Source organism: Heterodontus francisci, unplaced genomic scaffold (genome assembly GCF_036365525.1).
Source record: "Heterodontus francisci isolate sHetFra1 unplaced genomic scaffold, sHetFra1.hap1 HAP1_SCAFFOLD_58, whole genome shotgun sequence".
Classification (NCBI taxonomy): domain Eukaryota; kingdom Metazoa; phylum Chordata; class Chondrichthyes; order Heterodontiformes; family Heterodontidae; genus Heterodontus; species Heterodontus francisci.
The window spans coordinates 1,545,718-1,564,363 of NW_027142006.1; the positions used below are offsets into that span (position 1 = coordinate 1,545,718).

The following is an 18,646-nucleotide window of genomic DNA, read 5'->3' on the forward strand; positions in this document are numbered from 1 at the left end:
AAATAATTTGGCAGATAGAGTAGAATGTGGGAAAATGTGAGGTTATCCACTTTGGTAGGAAGAATAGAAAAGGAAAATATTATTTAAATTGTGAGAGATTACAGAATGCTGCGGTGTAGAAGGATCTGGGTGTCCTCGTACATGAATCACAAAAAGTTACCATGCAGGTACAGCAAATAATTAGGAAGGCAAATGGAATATTACCCTTTATTGCAAGGGGAATGGAGTACAGAAGTAGAGAAGTCTTGCTGCAGATGTGCATGGTGCTGGTGAAACCACACCGAGAGTACTGTGTACAGTTTTGGTCTCCTTATTTAAGGAGGGATATACTTGCATTGGAGGCAGTTGAGAGAAGGTTCATTGGATTGATTCCTGTGATGAAGGTGTTGTCTTATGAGGAACGTTGAGCAGGTTGGACCGATACTCATTGGAGTTGAGAAAAATGAAAGGTGAACGTATTGAGACATATAAGATTCTGAGGGGGCTTGACAGGGTAGATGCTGAGAGGATGTTTCCTCTCATGGTGGAATCTAGAACTAGGAGACACAGTTTCAGATTTAGGGGTTTTTCATTTAAGAAGGAATTTCTTCTCTCAGAGGGTCATTAATCTTTGGAATTATTTACCGCAGAGAGCAGTGGAGGCTGGGTCATTGAATGTCTTCAAGATTTTTATCTACAAGAGAGCCAAGGGTTATGTGGGCAGGCAAGAAAGTGGGGTTGAGGTCGTGATCAGGTCAGCCATGATCCTATTGAATGGCGGAGCAAGCTCGAGGGGCCAAATGGCCTACTCCTGCTACTAGTTCTTCTCATCTTATGTTTGTATGATCTCATTGCAGCTTGGTCCAAACAGAGACGAAAGAGTGGAATTCCAGAGGAGAGGTGAGAGTGATTGCCCTTGAGTGAGTGTGGCATCAAGGATCCCTAGCAAAATTGAAGTCAATGGGAATCAGGGGGAAAACTCTCCACTTGTTGAAGTCATACCTCGCACAAAACAAGATGTTGTGGTTCGTGGAGGCCAATCATCTCAGCCCAGGACACTGCCTCAGGAGTTTCTCAGGGTTGTGTCGTAGACCCAAACATCCCAGCTGTTTCATTGACGACTTTCTCTTCAACATAAGTCAGAAGTGGGAATGTTAGATGATGACTCACAACTCTTCAGATACTGAAGCAGTCTGTGCCTGCAAGCAGCAAGACCTGAACAACATTCAGGCTTGAGCTGATAAGTAACAAGCAACCTTCTGGCCACACAAGTGCCAAGCAGTGAACATCTCCAATGAGAGAGAAAAAAAATCTACCTTTTGATATTCAGAAGCATTATCATAGTTAAATCCCCCACCATCAATATCTTGACCAGAAACGTAACTAGACCAGTCACATCTATGCTGTGGCTATAAGCGCAGGTCAGAGATTACGAATTCTGCAGCAAGTATCTCACCTCCTGACACCCCAAATCCTGTCCACCATCTACAAGGCACAAGTCAGGAGGGATGGAATACATCCCACTCAACAACACTCAAGAAGCTCAACACCATCCAGGACAAAGCAGCGCACTTGATCGGCACCTCACCCGCCACCTTAAACATTCAATCCCTCCACAACCAGTACACAGTGGCTGCAGTGTGTACCATCTCCATATGCACTGCAGCAACTCGCCAAGTATCCTTCAACAGCACCTTCCAAACTCGTGACCACGACCACCTCGAAGGACAAGGGCAGCAGATGCATGGGAACTCACTACCTGCAGGTTCCCCTCCAAGACACTCACCGTCCTGACTTGGAACGATATCGCCATTTCTTCACTATTGTTGGGTCACAATCCTGGAACTCCCTCCCCAATAGCACTGTGGGTGTTCCTGCACCAAATGGACTGCATCAGTTCAAGAAGGCAGCTCTCCACCACCTTCTCAACGGCAATAGGAATGGGTAATAAATGCTAGCCTTATCAGCGATACTCACACCCAAGAATGAATAAAAACCAAATCACTCTCCACAGATTCCCCACAATCTGGGTTTGGACATTTACCTCAGGAGCACAGAGCTTTAAATCACTGCAACATGAGTTCCAATCTTCATATTCTGTTCACTTTTCACATTATTTTCTCCCAGTCCACGAGCATTTATTAATTCAGTATTCGCGTCTCTGCTCCTCCGCCGTTTCTAACATCTCACCTCTTACAAAAAAACACTCTGATCTATCGTAGGTAGTAGATGACCCCTCATTTTAAATTCCATCTGCCAAAGCATTGCTCACTCACTTAATCTGTCAAGAAGATTTGAAAATAAATTTCTTGCCAAAGGATAATTTTCTGCATCTGCTCCCTCGCCATTTGCTTTTCCCATTTGTCTTTCACTTGGTGCAAATCGAGAGAAAGTAAAGATGGAAGGAAGGAGGGGAGGAAAAATCCTGCTCAGTTTCGTGATCCCTATTTGATCTTCATTCCAGTGCAGTTTGGGTGAAGAATTCCAATTGTCCGTCTCAATTTTAATAAAGTATAACCAGTTCTGGAATCACTGTCTGGACATGGACAATAACAGGTTTCGAGGCTGACTTCACACATTAACAATACACTGAGCAGTTCACAAACTAGCGACAAGGATGGGGTTCGAACCCACGTGTACAGAGCACAATGGATCAGCAATACATCGCCTTAACCTCTCGGCCACCTTGTCAACTGCATAGGAACAACTGTCACCTTCAGCACAGTTTCTGGCTGTGCAGCCAGATGTGTAATGATGGAAATATATCTTCTGTCAGTTAATGAAGTTGGGAATGGAGCGGTGTGAAACATTTCCAGACCATGTCAAACACGTTTCTACTCAGTGTGAAAACTCACCACGGAAAGACTGGAACATCCAATCATTTCAACACATCATGATTAACATCACTCAGACACCTGAACCATCAGGTCACTGACGAAGTCATGATGACCGAATTTCTCATGAAATTACAAATGAACTAACTGACTGGAAGAATTGCTTAAACACCACATGATCAGCGAGGCACAGCCTCAGGCCGACTTGTCGGGTGGTGTAAACAGATATCACTGCTTCTGATCTTCACCAGAACAGAGAGTGAGATGTAACATTGATCATCAAACAGACTGTGAGAGAATACAACAGAATAAAACACATGGAGAGACACTGTGGAATAACAAATAGATTTGATTGGAATGTTGAAATTTTGATTGGAATGGATAAAACACCAGAAACAGTAGATTAAAGTGGGATTCTCATCATTATATTGATCTGGGACAGAAAATAGAAACTGATGGAAAGAAGAGAAGAAGGAAGAAAAGAAAGGAGGGAACTGTTCAATTTTTTCAGTTTTTTCACTCGCCCATCAAAGCTGATAAAAAAAGTTTCAAATAACAGAGAATTTCACCAAAACGGGAGATTAAATGTTGCTGAAACCTTGGATCGAAGGATGCCCCAACAGATCACCAGTTTCACTGTCTCCTCACTCGGGGATTTCAATCAGTGAGCAATATTATTCTCTACTTTTTTTGTTAATTGGTCTCAGAACTGTCACTTGGAATTAATATCTGTGTTCCGACTCCTGAATAATAAAATTGTGAGTTTCTCGATATTTTCTGGACACAGTTCCTGCTGAAAGAACTAAGAACTCTTTTCTAATTTACACAATACTCTAAACACACTGATCAAGGCTGCTAAGCTAGCATCTTTGGTGCTGCTTTCTCTTCTCCCAAACTTCATCTCATGTGACTGTTACATCATCACTCTGACAGTGGGAGGGGTTGATCCCACTATCTTCAGCATTAACCCTTTACATCCTTATACCACACTGTCTGTCCAAAAAAAATGGGTGGAGGGAGCTTCCTTCATTTATCAAAACACCAACAGCAGCACAGTGGCGCAATGGTTAGCACCGCAGCCTCACAGCTCCAGCGACCAGGATTCAGTTCTGGGTACTGCCTGTGTGGAGTTTGTAAGTTCTCCCTGTGTCTGTGTGGGTTTCCGCCGGGTGCTTTGGTTTCCTTCCACCTCCAAAAGACTTGCAGGTTGATAGGTAAATTGGCCATTGGAAATTGTTCCTTCGTGTCGGTACATGGTTGGAGAATGGTGGGGATGTGGTAGAGAATATGGGATTAATGTAGGATTAGTATAAATGGGTGGTTGCTGGTTGGCACAGATTCGGTGGGCCGAAGGGCCTGTTTCAGTGCTGTATCTCTAAATAAGAAAAGTAAAATAAAAGCTGCCAGCCGTAAATCAACTCAAACCCATTAGAGAGATAGAGGGAGACTGTCAGAGAACTTCCTGCATCCAGTCCTGACCCTGTCACACTCAGCAGCTTCTCACCCAGACCCCGCTCTCATCAACACTGAACATTGTTACCGAGACCCTTCAAATACTGTTTATAAAAGGTAGAAAAATTCAAACTTCATCACAGCTAGATTGAATAGAACAAAGTTTAATATCTTCTCGTCGTCACTCGGTAACCACAAGAGACAGTCCTTAAATCAGTAGCATAAATTATCAGCTGGAAGAATGTTTGTCATTGAGTTGAATCATTTCTGTGTGAGGAATGTTCCAGCATCATAAACCAGGGGAACGTGTTGACTGAGCTGTGTCTTCATCTCTTCTGGACTGTTCACCCTTCATTCTGCTCTGATTCACTTTCCCAAAGCGGATCTACAGATTCTCAAATCCGGAGACTGGGTTTTCTTATTTTGTTCCTTTTGATTTTTCTTGCTCCTGAATGATAATATATTCCAAACTCGGATGAACCTTTCCCTGTGTCCCGGTCTCGGTTAAAAGCGACAAATAACGGCACCAACATTCTGAAACATATAACACGGTCACATTCTGCTTCAGTGAGATTAATGCTGAGGCAGTTTCCGTGTCGAATGCGATTGTGAACAAATTTCTGTCGAGGAAATTGTAAGTGATCAAGTATTTGCACTGAATTTCTGTGCAAGAAGGGACAGTTTCAAACAGCCATTCCCAAATCACTTCCTTCACAAAGACAAAGACTGTGCTGTCTTAACGTGTGACTCAACTTCACAAACAAATTTGAACTCGAAGTTCAGGAGAAGACAGAGATGTGAATGATTGACAGCGTAATCTTTAAATCATAATTTTCCGTTTCTTCGTTGAAGTGAGGCTCAACCCTAATCCACTAGAGATCGCGGAAAGCTACAAACTTGGATCCACAAAACAGAAAAGTAGTGAAACAGTTGGTGAGTACATTGTGACACTGAAGAATTTATCACCACATTGCAACATTGACACATTCTTAGACCGTACATTATGAGACAGATTTGTGCTTATATTGGTGGATGAGGAAAGATACTAAACACACAAAATCCCAATTTGAGCTAGAGTGTAAGATTGCTCTTTCCACGGAGATAGCATCAAAGAATGCTCGTGAATTTCATCCTATGCCAGTGACAGTAACACACTTCAGAGGAACTTAAATACACTGGTAAAATGGGCTTTCACACAACAGATAAAATTTTACACAGAGAATTGTGAATTGATACAGTTTGGGAGGAAGAATGAGACAATGTACACCAATCTTTTTTGATCAAGGTTTGAAAAGGTTGCTAAGAGCAAACAAGACACTTGGCTTTATGAATAGAGGCATAGAGTAAAAGCAAATAAGTTATGCTAAACCTTTATAAAACAGTGGGGCTGAATGGCCTACACCTGTACCTCCACGGAAAGCTTCCACTCCAGGCTCGGACACCCTCTTCAGGATCACTCTCCATACATCCCGTCACTCCACGCACGGATATCTCCTTCGGGATCATATCACAGATCCACAGTCCTGCCACATTCAGTCGTGAATGGTGGTGGATAATTAAATAACTAACAAGATGAGGAGGCTCCAAAAACATTCACATCCTCAATGATGGTGGTGCTGAGCACGTCAGTGCAAAAGATGAAGCTGAAGCATTTGCAACCATCTTCAGTCAGAAATATTAAGTGGATTTGATCTGTGCTAATTTCAGCTCCTCATGCTCGCTGGTGCCTTGGTTCTCTGGTGCTAATTTCAGAGTAAATCATGCAGCTTGACAATTGGAGCCAAAGAAAAAGACACAGGAGAGGTTGAAAGTGCCAAAACATGGGATTGAACCAAGAACTGTTTAACTGTTAGTACAGCACGAACTCAACAAAGCTATTTCAACAACACACTAAAGCCACCATTCTGTCACTGCTTTGGAAGACAATATATGCATTAAAGTGTTTGTAAAAAGTTACAGAACACAACATGTGAGTAATATTCCCCATTGTTTTCTCAGTACTGATGGACTGTGAAGTGGGAGACAACCAGAAGTCCCACTGTGCCACACTGACCCTGAGCTGTGAGTGAAATGAGACAAAGTTCAATCTTTAGCAGAGAGATTCTGGAGAGAGGTAAGAGTACTGAATCAAGGAAAGACTTTCTGACACAATAAAAGCAAAATACTGCAGATGCTGGAAATCTGAAATAAAAACAAAAAGTGCTGGAAATACTCAATAGCTCTGGCAGCATCTGTGGTGAGAGAAACAAAGTTAACGTTTCTGGTCTGTGACCTTTCATCAGAACTGACACAGGTTAGAAAGGAATTAGGTTTTAAACAAGTGAAGGGGAGGGGCATGTGAGAGAGCAGAGGGCAGGAGAGATTAAATAACAAAGCTGTCCTGGGACAAAGGCAAAGAGTGTGTTAATGCTTGTGGTTGCCTGACACCAGTCATGCTCTGATGTTATTGAACACAATGTTCAATCCACAAGGCTGCAGAGTGCCGAATCAAAAGGTCAGGTGCTGCTCCTCGAGCTTGGGTTGATTTTCACTGGAACACTGGAACAGGCCAAAGACAGAAATGTTGACATGAGAGCAGGGGGGAGTGTTGAAATGGCAAGCAACCAGAAGCTCAGGATCATGCTTTCGGCCTGAGCAGAGGTGTTCCATCTAATTTGCGTTTGGTCTCCCCAGTTTAGAGGAGACCGCATTGTGAGCAGTGAATACAGTTTACATAATTGAAAGAAGTACAAGTAAATTGCTGCTTCACCTAAAAGGAGTGTTTGGGGCTTTAGATAATGAGCAGAGAGGAGGGAAAAGGGCAGGTATTATATCTCCTGCGATTGCATGCGATGGTGCCTTGGGAAGGGGACGAGGTATTGGGGGTAATGGAGGAGTGGACCAGGGTGTCGCGGAGGGAACAATCCCTTCGGAATGCTGACAGGGGAGGGAAGGATGCGTTTGGTGGTGGCATCACGCTGGAGGTGGCGGAAATGGTGGAGGATGATCCTTTGGATGTGGAGGCAGGTGGGGTGGAAAGTGAGGACAAGGGGAACCCTGTCGCAGTTCTGGGAGGGAGGGGAAGGGGGAAGGCAGAGGTTGAGAGTCCTGTCAATTACACTGGGAGGGGGCGGGGTGGGAGTAGTTGAAATCTGCTGATGTTGTTGAATTTAATTTCAAACACTACTTGAACTCTCTGCTGATGAAGACTGAAAAAGGGAAGAACAAACTCACAACAAGGGTCTCAAATCCAAGACCCTGAGATTAAAAGTCTCATGCTCTACCAACTGAGCTAACAAGGCCTGATACAGTACTTCTACTCTGTCTGTTATTGGACGGATGCAGCTGTTGGCTCCACCCCAAGGGCGGGAATTTGTTCCACCAACTATGAAGCAGCTTCCTATCAATTCCTCAGATTATCAGTAAATCCACTTCCAGAAGCCCCAAAGTGTGATATATTCCTCTCACTCATCAACAATAAAACTGAAATCTTTTTACCTTCCAAATTCTGCCATCCATTTTGTCAGTATTTATTTCTCTCTCCTTTTTATTTAGTTCATGCATTTCTTCAGAATTTGTTTTTCAATTACATCTGAGGGAAGAAATGAACAGATCTGGCAGCTCAAAACTGGGCATCCATGAGGCACTGTGGGCCATCAGCAGCAGCAGAATTGTATTTAAACACAATATGTTACCTCATGGCCTGGCATATCCCTCACTCTACCATTACCATCAAGCCAAGGGAGCAATAGTGGTTCAATGAAGTGTGCAGGAGGGCATGTCAGGAACAGCACCAAGCAGACCTAAAAATGAGTGAAGCTACAACACAGGATTACTTGCATGTCATATAGTGGAAGCAGCATGCAATAGACAAAGCTGAGTGATCTCACAACCAACAGATCAGATCAAAGCTCTGCCATCCTGCCACATCCAGTCCTGAATGGTGGTGGATAATTAAACAATTAACAGGAGGACGAGGCTCCACAAATATCCCCATCCTTAATGATAAGGGAGACCAGTATATCAGTGCAAAATACAAGGTTGAATCATTTGCAACCATCTTCAGCCAGAAGTGCCAAGTAGATGATCAATCTCGGCCTCCTCCTGAGGTCCCCAGCATCACAGGTGCCAATCTTCAGCTAAATCCACGTCACTCCATATGATATCAAGAAATGGCTGGAGGCTCTGGATACTGACAACATCCTGGCTGCAGTGCTGAAGACTTGTGCTCCAGAACTAGCCACGCCGCCCGCCAAGCTACAACACTGGCATCTACCCAGCAATGTGGAAAATTGCCCAGGTATGTTCTGTATACAAAAGGCAGGACAAATCCAACCCGGTCAATTCCTGCCCGATCAGCCTCCTCTTGATCATCAGTAAAGTGATGGAAGGTGTCGTTGACAGTGCTATCAAGCAGCACTTACACAGCCATAACCTACTCACCAATGCTCATTTTGGGTTCCGCCAGGGCCACTTAGTTCCTGACCTCATTGTGGCCTTGGCCCAAATATGGACAGAAGAGCTGAATTCAGGAGGTGAGGTGACAGTGACTGCTCTTGCCAAGGGCATCAAGGAGCCCTTGCAAAATTGAAGTCAATGGCAATCAAGGAGAAAAATCTCCACTGGTTGGAGTCATACCTTGCGCAAAGGAATATGGTGCTGGTTGTTGGTGGCCAATCATCTCAGTACCAGACATCGCTCAGGAGTTCCTCAGGGTAGTGTCCTCGGCTCCAACCGTCTTCAGTTGCTTCATCAAAGAACAAACAAAGAACAAAGAAAATTACAGCACAGGAACAGGCCCTTCGGCCCTCCAAGCCTGCGCCGATCCAGATCCTCTATCTAAACATGTCGCCTATTTTCTAAGGGTCTGTATCTCTTTTCTTCCTGCCCATTCATGTATCTGTCTAGAATCAATAAACTTCCTTCCATCATAAGGTCAGAAGTGGAAATGTTCACTGATGATTGCAAAATGTTCAGTTGCATTAGTAACTCCTCAGATACTGAAGCAGTCCGTGTCCACATGTAGAGAGACCTGGGCAAGATTGGGCTTGGACTGATAAGTGGCAAGTAACATGCACGCCACAAAAATGCCAGGCAATGACCATTTCCAACAAGAGTGAATCTAACCATCTCCCCTTGACAGTCAATGACATTACCATTGCTGAATCCTTCACAATCAACATCCGGGGGGTTACCAATGAGCAGAAACTGAATTGGATCAGTCATATAAATACCGTAGCTACAAGAGCAGGTCAGAAGCTGGGAATTCTGCTGCAAGTAACTCACCTCCTGTCCACCATCTACAAGGCACAAGTCAGGAGTGTGATGTAATACTCCCCACTTGCCTGGATGAGTGGAGCTCCAACAACACCAAAGAAACTCAACACCATCCAGGACAAAGCAGATCACTTGATCAGCACTCCATCCACTACTTTAAATATTCACTTCCTGCACCACCAGTGAACAGTGGCAGCAGTGTGTACCATCTACAAGATGCACTGCAGCAACTCACCAAGCCTCCTTCGACAGCACCTTCCAAACCCCCAACCTCGACCACCTAGAAGGACATTGGATGAATGGGAACACCACCATCTGCAAGCTCCCCTCCAAGTTACACACTGTCCTGACTGGGAACTATATCACCATTCCTTCACTGTCACTGGATTAAAATCTTGGAACTCCCTTCCTAACAGCACTGTGGGTTTACGTACAACATATGGACTGCAGCAGCTCCAAAAAGGCAGCTCACCACCACCTTCTCAAGGGCAATTAAGGATGGACAATAAAGGCTGCGTTTGCTGACAACGCAACCACTAGGTGGCAAAACTCGCTTTCTCCCCCTGCTTTGCACCGGCCGCTTCCACCCTACATCGTCGCTCGCTCCAGACCTCGCTGCTCCCCCGCCTACTTCCCTGGTCGATTGTCTCCCGATCATGTCACCCCATTCTCCAGTCGTTCGCTCACACCCCACCCCCCCTCCCCTCCAGCCACTAGCTCTAGGCTGCGCTGCTTCCCTTCTCTCGGCCACTTGCTCCCACGTTTGTCCAGTCTCCACGCGCCGCCCGAAGAAGCAAGGTGGGCTGCAAAGTGTGACGTAGGAGTGAGTAGTGAGTGGCCTAGAGGAGGGAAGTGGCACGGCCTGGAGCTAGCGGCTGGAGCGGGGGTTGGGGGGCAGAGTGCAAGCGGCCATAGAGCTGGATGACGCGAGTGGGGAACAATTGTCCAGGGGAGCATCGAGGTGTACAGCGAGCGGCTGAGGGGAGGAAGCGTCGAGGCCTGGAGCGAGTTACCGAGGGGGGAGACCTCCAGCCTCAAAGTCTCCTATTCAGCCGCTTCCTCCAGCTGAGTGAGGGGCTGGATACCTGATGACGCTTTAGCGCACATGTGCGAAGATGGACCAAGCGCGGATATGCGATGATGTTGGCGCTGCGCAATGACATCATCCTCCACATGTGCCACTTAATCCTGGCAAGATGTAGCTGTGCCTATGCACAGCTTGGCACAGTCCGATGATGTCAGCGGGCCGCTCCGTTGACAGGAATCACATTGTGTCAGCAGTGCCCACATCCCAGGAAAGAATAAAAAAGAGATTTACCACAATGGTAGCAGGGTGAGGGATTTCAGTTATGTGGAGAGATTGGAGAAGCTGGCCTTGTTCTCCTTGCAGCAGAGAAAATTCAGAAAGGATTTGACACATTTGTTCAAAGTCATGAAGTTCTTCAATAGTTTAAATAAGGAGAAACTGTTTCCAGTGGTAAAAGGGTCAGTAAGCAGAGGACACAGATAACAGGTGATTGGCAGAAGAACCAGAGATGACATGAAGAAACATTGTTTACACAGCAATGTGTTGTGATAAAGAAAGAAAAGACTTGCATTTATATAGCACCTTTCAAGACCACTGGACATATCAAAGCACTTTGAAGACAATGAAATACTTTTGAAGTGTAATCACTGTTGTAATGTCAGAAATGCAGCAGCTAATACCCACAAACAGCAATGTGATAATGACCAACTGATCTGATTGAGGGGCAAATATTGATCACAACACCAGGGAGAATTGCTCTTCACTTGTTTGAAATTGCAGCATGGGATCTTTTACATTCACCCAAACATGCAGACCAGGTCTTGGTTTAACATCACACCTGAAAGGCAGCACCTTCAACACCCTCAGTGCTGCACTGGAGTGTCAGCTGTGAAATCTGAACCCAGAAGCTTGTGATTTCGAGGTGAGTGTGACCAACTGAGCCACAGCTTTTACCTGAGTCTCAATCCTTCTACCAACAATTTCTTTCGGGTCTGTCACGACCCCTCATGATTGTGAACACCTCTATCAAATCTCCTCTCTAAAGAGAACAACCCCAGCTTCTCCAATCTATCCACATAACTGAAATCCTAACCACATGTTGCAGAAATCGATTTTTCCTCAAGTTCCTTCTGGTTTTGTGAGTCACCTTAAATCTATAACCTTCGGTTATTGACCCTTCAGCAGTTAGAAACAGTTCCTCAGTATTTACTCTACCTCAAACCTTCAAGGAAGCTCTGCAACGTAACTGAAAATCAAGTTGTCAGAAGTGGGATTTAAACACATGCCTCCAGTGAAAGCTGCAACCTGAACAGAGAAGCTGAAACCGCTCAGTCACCTCTACTGTTCAGACCTTTTTGACCTCGTCCTCACTTCCGTACTTTGAAAGGTTCACTCAGTTCAGGAACTTGTTCAATGTTGCTGGAATGCTCAGTGACTGGGATATTAACTCCCCCGGGTTTTCCTGAGCTTGTTCTCGGTCTATGGGGATGTTTGTCCTGGGCTGTGGAATCTTGCATCCCTGTAATGGACATTAACCCACTGATTGAATCTGTATTCACTGCTTTCCGCTTGTGCTGGGTAATTGCAGAGTGTGGGGCCGGAATGTTGCTGCTTGTCCCGGCCTCACTCACTCTGGGAAAGAGTGAATAATTGATGCATCTGTTTCTGTATCTGAAATGTGACTTCGATCTGCTGTTATTAACCGAGGCAGTGCTGCAGAAGGATACGTTAATAATCTCTCACTAATCAACTCCAAACAGTCAGAATGTGTAACTTTGAGCAGCGCTTTCTGCACCGTCAGGGCTGGAAAGTTGAGGGAGGGAGAGACACTGTCAGTATCTGAGTGTGTACAGCACTGCACAGAGAAAGAGCCAATATACCGGGGCTGAGACACAGTGCATCTTTTCACATTTAATCACAATAATATCCACAGTCAGGAACTGAAAATGATGAAAAACCGAATAGCAAGAGCAAAATTAAGAAATGTAAGTAATTATAGATTAGCTGATCAGCTTTCACTGTGTTACCTGGTAGTCTACTGTTTTATATTCAATGCTGTCTCCACTGTGGCCAGGGAATGATTTCTTCTCAAAGCCTGAAGATTAACAAAACTGCTTGTAATTTAAAATCTTTTAAAAGTAATTCCATGGAGCGAATGGGGCAAAGTCAAATAACTGCATCAATTAGAGGAGAGCTGGTTGGTGATGACGTGGATGTGTCTGCAGTGTGCAGGACCAGACTGTTTCTATAGATTCACAATGAATGTTCCATCCTTTATTTATAACAGTGAAACTGATAGTGGACAATGGCTATTCTGGTTGCAGCAACCTGAAGCTTTAACTCATTAACACCCTACTTTCGGGTAATTTAGAAAGCACAACATGCAGCTCTGTCAGTTAGTATGTTTGTTTGTTAACCCACAATTTGATGGTTCAAGCACATAAATGGATGAGGCTTTATTAACTTAAACTCTTCTGCATCTGCTATATTACTCTTGCTGTTGATTTTTCAAAGATAAGGTTCATCAAGTCTTTCTTTGTGAAATCCATGCTGACTGTGTTTTATTATTTTTCATTTCCATCTGTATTTTCTACTTTGGAGGATTACAGGATATTATCATTTTTTTAATTCATTCATGGGAGGTGGGTGTCACTGGCTAGGCCAGCATTTATTATCCATCCCTAATTGCCTTGAGAAGGTGGTGCTGAGCTGCCTTCTTGAACCACTGCAGTCCATGTGCTGCTGTTATGAAGAGAGTTCCAGGATTTTGACCAAGCAACAGTGAAGGAACGGTGATACAGTTACAATTCAGGATGGTGTGTGGCTTGGAGGGGAACTTTCAGGTTGTGGTGTTCCCATGCATCTGCTGCCCTTGTCCTTCTAGGTGATAAAGGTCGCGGGTTTGGAAGGGGCTGTCTCAGGAGCCTTGGCACATTGCTGCAGTGCATCTTGTGGATGGTACACACTGCTGCCACTGTGTGCCACATGATGGAGGGCATGAATGTTGTAAATGGGGTGCCAATCAAGCGGGCTGCTTTGTCCTGTTGAGTTTCTTGAGTATTGTTTGAGCTGCACCCAGCCAGACAAGTGGAGAGTATTCCATCATACCCCTGACTAATGTACAGGCTTTGGGGAGTCAGGAGGTGAGTTACTTGCCGCAGGATTCCTAGTCTTTGACCTGCTCTTGTTGCCATAATATTTATATGGCTACTGCAGTTCAGTTTCTGCTCAATGGTAACCCCCAGGTTGTTGATAGTGGGGGATTCAGCGATGGTAATGCCATTGAATGTCAAAGGGAGATGGTTAGATTCTCTCTTGTTTGGGATGGTCATTGTCTGGCAGTTGTGTGGTGAGAATCTTATACATCTTTATTGTAGGGTACTCTATTGTACTGTTGAGTGACTACACTTGAAAAGTCCTTCCTTCATTGGCTGTAAAAGGGTTTGCAATGTCCTGTGGTCGTGAAATGCAAGTCTTGCTTTTTCCATTGTTATCAGTGTCATTGTGATCAAAAGATAGGATTCATGAGCACAAAGTTTAAATCAATTTTGATTAAAATAATGTAAAAGCATCTGTATTTTTGCACTATACTTAATAATCTCCATCTTCCTATCCTTACAGAGTACAATGTCTTTGACCCTGAAATTGATTCCACAATCGCAGTCCCTCAGACAATTTCAGCTCAGTTCTGATGAAAGGTCACAGATCTGAAACGTTAACTCTGTCTCTCTCTCCACAGATGCTGCCAGACCTGCTAAGTATTTCCAGCATTTTCTGTTTTTATTTCAGATTTCCAGCATCTGCAGTATTTTGCTTCTGTGTTACTTTGAAAGTTAAAACTGACTCACCTGTCTACAATTCACACTGGGGTCTCCCATGAAATGATTCTGTATAATGTTGATGTAATGAATACAGACTCCGAGCACTGAGCTTCCTGTGGGGAATTGGGGATATGAAAACCAGCAGACTCTGCAGGAATTTCCACTGGGAGCACAAATTCACAAAATCTACCTTTTATATATCGATTCATTTTGATTGTCCTTCTGGAAAATTATTTTGAAGCAATTTAAACATCAACCCACAGCTCCATGACTGGGTCAATTATGAGGTCATCCTCTGACAGGTCATGTGACAGCTGGAGCCACAAGACATCAGAACCAGATTTGTGACTGGATTAAAACCCGGAATCCTGTCATAATGGCTTTTCAAATAAAGCTGTTGCTGTTTGAAAACACAGCAGTTAAACTTTCTGCCTGACCATGAGGGGAGCTAGGGAGAAATTTACAAAACTAAATCCTTTTACAAAATAGTTCAAAAACAATTCACTGAAAAATCATGTGAGGATTCATTTGCAGTAGAGAAACAAGCAGAATACAGAAATTACAGAGGAGAGCTGAAAAAGGAAATGAGATCAGCAAGAGAATGTATGAGAAAAGATTAGCAGGTCACATAACTGGGAACACTGAAGTCTTTTACCAACATATGGACAGTCAATGAACGGGTGGGTCAATTAGGAGATCCTGTGGAGGCAGAGGGTGTGGCTGAGGTACTAATTAAGTACATTTCATCTGTCATCACAAAACAAACGGGTGCTGCAAATGTCACAGTAAAGGAGGAGGAAGTGGAGAATTTGGAGGGGATGAAAATAGATATAAAGAGGAGACAATTACAAGGTTAGCAGTGCTCACACCTGTCTACAGGTCACCCGGTCTGGATGGGCTGCATCCTGGGTTGCTGAGGGAAGTCAGGGTGGAAATAGCAGAGACTCAAACCACAATCTTTCAATCCTCCTTGAATATGGGAATGATGCCAGAGGACTGGAGGATGGAGGTAAGCTTGGGTAGTTCGATCTCAGTTTAACTTGACCATTTTTATCATGTATCCATTGTCATAACTAACAACGTTAAGAAAGCCATTTTATAATGAACACTTGACCAAAGGAACCATTTTGTGTTCAGTACTAACGTTTATATCCTGTATAATTAATGAGTAGCTACCCATCCTGAAACAGATGATTGTAAAAGTAATGAACCTTGATTGAGTTATAATTAATGAATCAATAAACATTTTAGAGAGAATGGGTTTTCATTTAAAGTTAGTTCAATCTAATTACTGTGAGTTTCTGTGTCTGTGTGGGAAAGGACAGTTTCAGCTAAATGTATTCAAACAATGGACCTTTCTCAGACCCCTGATAAAACCCATGGTATGGTACATCGTGACCTTCAAGAGTCTAAATTTAATGAACAGGAAACTTGTTTCAGATCAGATTGGGAGACAGTGTGAAACCACTCCATTGTACTCATGTCTGAGATTCTGAGGACAGGTGACTGTTAGTGGAAGACATTATTAAGAACTAATTAAATGTACCTAGCAACAGCTAGGACCAATTATTATTTTACATGGTGGTGTGATGGCCATCCAGGGGTTAAAAGTAGGGATCTTGTAAGGTTTCAGTGTGCAGCAACACTAGAAGATCTCAGGGGTAAAGACTCAGATCATCAACCAAGTTCTCCATCTGACGAGGGATCCAGACTGGACAAAGAGGACCGTGACACTCTGAGACCAAGCTCGACCAGTCCCCAGAGCTGTAAAGTTATATTCCACAAGTTTGTTTAGTATAATTTTAATTTCAATTATTAAGTACTATTTTACTCTCAATAAAAGTTCTGGACTTATTAATCAAGCATCCTGTTGCTTTAATTGGTTAAAGTCATGCCGAAAGTGATTGTCTACAATAGACTTTTCAGAATTAAAAGATAAGTCTGCAAGGGTTGTGAATATTACAGCCCTGTTTAAAAAGAGAGATAAACCCAGGAACTACAGACCAATTAGTCTAATGTCGGTGGTGGGGAAACTTTTAGAGACAATTATCCAGGAGGAAATCAACTGTCACTTGGTAGAACATGGGCTAATAAATGACAGCCAGCACAGATTGGTTAACAGAAGATTGTGTCTGAAATAATTAATGAATTAATTTCTTAGATGAAGTTTCAGAGAGAGTTGACGAGGGTGGTGAGGTTGATGGTACGTGTCTGGACATCAAAATTGTGTTTGAAAAGATACCATAAACTAGACTTGGGGCAGCACAATGGCACAGTGGTTGGCACTGCAACCTCACAGCTCTCGCAACTCAGGTTCAGTTCTGGGTACTGCCTGTGCAGAGTTTGCAAGTTATCCCTGTGACTGTGTGTGTTTCTGCTGGGTGCTCCGGTTTCCTCCCACAAGCAAAGACTGCAGGTTGATAGGTAAATTGGCTGTTGTAAATTGCTCCTAGTGTAGGTAAGAGAATGGTGGGGATGTGGTAGGGAATGTGGGATTATGGTGTAGGATTACTATAAATGGGTGGTGGTTGGTCAGCACAGACTCAGTGGGCCGTTGGGCCTGTTTCAGTTTTGCATGTCTCTATGACTTGCTAACAAAATTCAAGCAGATGGGATTAAAGGGGCAGTGGCAGTGTGGATCCAAAATTGTCTGCAGGGTAAAAAGTAGGGTGAATGCTTGTTTTTCAGAATGGAGGGAGTAATACAGTAATGTCCTTGTTGTTGCAATATGTTCAATGTCAGACCCCGAGCTGTCCGAGGGATGGGGCAATTTGTGATGTTCCTGTGGTTGCAATATTTGCAGTGTCTGACCTTGATCTGTCACAGGGACGTGGCATTTATGAGGTCCCTGTGGGGTGCTGTTTGTTTGGTGTATCACACTGACCTGTCCCAGAGAGCGGGACGGTTGTGATGTCCTTGTGGGTTGCAATCTGTTCAGTGTCTGACTCTGATCTGTAGCAGAGATGGGGCAGTGTGTGATATCCTTGTGCATGTCATACAGGCCCACTGGTGTGTGGTTCCATCCTGATGCCAAGAAACAGAGCCCCATCTCTGGGCAAAAAGTCTCACTTCTCAAGGGGTGTCTCGGGAAGACACAGTGGCGCAGTGGTTAGCACCGCAGCCTCACACCTCTAGTGACCCGCGTTCGATTCTGGTTACTGCTTGTGCAGAGTTTACAAGTTCTCCCTGTGACTGCGTGGGTTTCTGCCGGGTGCTCTGGTTTCCTCCCACAGCCAAAGACTTGCAGGTTGATAGGTAAATTGGCCATTGTAAATTTCCCCTAGTGTAGGTAGGTGGTAGGGGAATTGAGGGGATGTGGTAGGAATATGGGATTAATGTAGGATTAGTATAAATGGGTGGTTGATGGTCGGCACTGACTCGGTGGGCTGGAAGGGCCTGTTTCAGTACTGTATCTCTAAATAAATAAATAAGAAGGCTGAGGCAGTAAACCTGGACAGTAAATCCGGAGTGGAGTCCTGGAGGCAGTCACCTGTTACTTTTCAGGCAGTTTTCCAGCAACTCCTACAGCAGAACTGGTAACAAACAGTACTGGTTTTTCCTTTCCTTTGGACAACACGAGCAATGCTGAGAGGGGGTCCTGATGCTCAGGGTCTCCATACTGTTTGCCCAGGCCTGTGCCCTAGAGAGGACACTCCAGCTTCGTGGTTAAACATGAGCACAACCCGGGAATAAACAATTACTGATTATAAGCTCTCATTCAATTGGTGTAGGGTATGAGCGCCAGGGGTTACATCGGACAGTGGGAGAGCTCTTAGTGTCTCATTGGATAGCTACCATTCACTCCAAGCTGGGCAGCCCCCAGTCAGTTAGGTGCTGAGAAGCCACGACCTGCTTGCTTCAATGGGTGCTTGGAGCTTAGAGAGTCATCTCTCAACAGGCGGTTCGATAATCTATGCACCAAGAAAAAAAAACTCAACAAAGAAGACACCAGTCCTTCGCATCACAAGCTGGAATGTAAGGACCATGTGTCCTGGCCTTACCGACAACCTTCTGCAGGTTGATGACACACACAAGACAGTTGTGATCGACAAGGAACTCACAAGGCTCAATGTGGACATTGCTGTGCTGCAAGAAACTAGACTCGTTCAAAGTGGATCCCTCAAAGAGAAACACTACACCTTCTTCTGGCAGGGGAAAGCCCAAGAGGCAACTCGTGAGCATGGAGTGGGTTTCACAGTAAAATACACGCCACTTGAGATGAGTGAACCAGCCACAGTAGGCTCAGAGAGACTTCTTACTCTTCACTTGTCAACAAG

The 18,646-nt window shown here is 44.3% G+C and overlaps 1 non-coding gene across 1 annotated transcript; it reads right to left on the reverse strand.

The window, feature by feature from the left end:
• Window positions 1-2,588: 2,588 nt before the first annotated feature.
• trnas-gcu (transfer RNA serine (anticodon GCU)) lies at window positions 2,589-2,670 on the reverse strand. Its single transcript has one exon. It is a non-coding gene; the product is annotated as a tRNA-Ser (tRNA).
• Window positions 2,671-18,646: the final 15,976 nt, after the last annotated feature.